Source organism: Lycium ferocissimum, chromosome 9 (assembly GCF_029784015.1).
Source record: "Lycium ferocissimum isolate CSIRO_LF1 chromosome 9, AGI_CSIRO_Lferr_CH_V1, whole genome shotgun sequence".
In the NCBI taxonomy this organism is placed as follows: domain Eukaryota; kingdom Viridiplantae; phylum Streptophyta; class Magnoliopsida; order Solanales; family Solanaceae; genus Lycium; species Lycium ferocissimum.
In genome coordinates this window covers 40,207,190-40,209,741 of record NC_081350.1, presented here as the reverse complement: position 1 = coordinate 40,209,741, position 2,552 = coordinate 40,207,190, and positions in this window count along the sequence as shown.

Below are 2,552 nucleotides of genomic sequence, written 5' to 3'. Positions count from 1 at the left end.
CCTCCCCCCAAGTTTTGGCCAAATGTATTAGCTTAAATTATGAGTGGTACATGTGTTCATCTTATATTTGTAGGTGCCTTAGTTATATATAGGTGGTGGATGACTAGCACACATATTGTTCATCTTTTTCAACTCAAGAAAGTTGGAGAAACATGAAGAAAAAAAAGAGGACCCTATTCGGCCATAGTTGGCCGAATTCATGCCCATGGAAATTGATCAAGAAAAATAATTTCTTCTAGCTTTTCAACTCATTGGAAGGTCCTTATTAACATGGAGTGGTTGTTGGAGTAAGCCATCTATTCATTCTTGCAAGCACCAACTCTAGCCAAGTGAAGAACTAAGTGGAAAAGGTAAGGTTTAATCTTCCTTTCATATGTTATGGATGGTTTATGCATGTTGTAGTGTGTGGAAAAGGATGAAATTCATGAAAATTGGTATGTTGAAGTTGGGCCGTGTAGGTGCTATGTGTGTTGGAGTGATGAACTAATTTTATTTAATACTTTGGGTTGTTATTGTTGTGGATTCTATGATGAAAATGATGGTTTAATGATTTAAATTGAAGTTGTGATCATTTGTAGGTTGTTGTAGAAGTTAATGTGATTTTAGCATAATTTCTTGAATTTATAAGAATGAAGTTGTTAACGTGTAGATTGTTAGTGTAGTTCATGAATTTGGTGTCACACCCTTAATCCGATAGGGTGTGATGGGCACCCGAACCTTACCTAGGGCCGAGCAAACCCGCTGACTCTCGTGACATTCATACTCATACTGGGCTGGGCCCTTAAGTCGTACAATGAAAACATAACGAAAACTTTACAGAACATGTTTTTGATCTCCCTTAACTCAAATAAAATCTGTAATCATAACAAAACTGTAACATAATGCATAACGATACACCGGCTTATGGAGCCGCTTACACAACCGACATGTACTATACACAACCCTGTCTGCAAAGTCTCTAACATAGAACAAACTGTCGTAACATGCTACTCGACTCGGGCAAAGACCGGAGGAAATGGAGCTCGCCAATCCAACCGGAACATCTTCTACTAATATCTTCACTCAACTGGATGTACCGCGCGCACGAAACGTTAAATTTCCGAAGAAAGGGGTCAAAGACGGAATATGTACTGAACATGTAAAGCATAAAATACAAGAAACAGATCATACCGAATAAGGAGGCGAAAATCATAAGGCTTGACCCCGAAAAACATAAATAAATAGCCACCATGTACATATGCATATATAGCGTGTCCCGGCCCTCTAGTGAGGGACTCGGTAAGTAAAATCATATAATAATCATGCCATCATATCATCCGTACATATATACCGTACCCGACCCTCTAGGAGGGACTCCTGTGAGTAAAATCATATCATAACCATGTCATCATGCCATCATTCATATATATATATATATATATATACATACCGTACCCGGCCCTCTAGTGAGGGACTCGGTGAACAGAATCATCATATGTCATCCTGGCCGCCATCCCCATATCATCACATCATCATATACAAATATATATATATCGTACCCGGCCCTCTAATGAGAGACTCGGTGAACAATGCAGTGAAATGTGCACGAATGCGTGTTCCGGCCCTAGACTCCGAAAGACATATTGAGCTTTGCACGAGCAGAGTAGTGAGAAACCAAATGCAATTAAAACATTTCAAAGACTCAATGAAGTAGTATAAGCGAACTGTCATTTGAAAGTCGGGACAAAGTTATATCAAATATCTTTCGGACGCCACTCGAAAACATATCAAATATCATAAACATATCAAAGAACTATAGGGATCATAGTCATACGTCAAACCAATCCGAGTTCGCCTCGGAAAGTTACGGACATTACCTATTATCGAATCTCATATGAACATATCGAAGCGATCCGAGCCTTTCGTGAAAGTTACTACTGCCGTAGTTACGGAATCATTTAGGAACAAAACTCTTTTGAAAACAAAACTTTTATGCAACTTTTGAAATTTAGTCATACAAAAGACATAAGGACCATAATGCGACCACATTAAGAATACGAATATCAAGAAACAAATAAGAATCATAGACATGCTCGGACGAGTGAATAAGAGTTACTCTCGGGACTCGTGTCATAACTTACTTTCAACTAAGACATGCCAAAAGAAGGAAAGGTCGAGCTTTACATACCTCGTCCGCTTCCTACGCTAATCCAACTTACGTATCGGCTCCTCAAAATCTACAACAACGTCATTAGGCATCGAACATTAGTCACAAGCACTGAAGGATTCAATTCCAAACCATCATTTTATCTACAGAAATTTGGGCAGCATTTCCCCTATAAATTCATCAACCCCGAGAATTCAACTCGCCAAATTATCAACAACAATACCAACCACCATTCTAGCAACATCAATTCAAAACGTACTCTAACATTAGTAACTCTTTTCACACAACTCGACGACATTCAATTCAACTACATACTTTCAAGCTAATATCAACGCTCACAAGTTCAAATACTAATCCGAGATCATTTAATCAAATTCAAGAACGCTTCAAACAATCCACACAATAT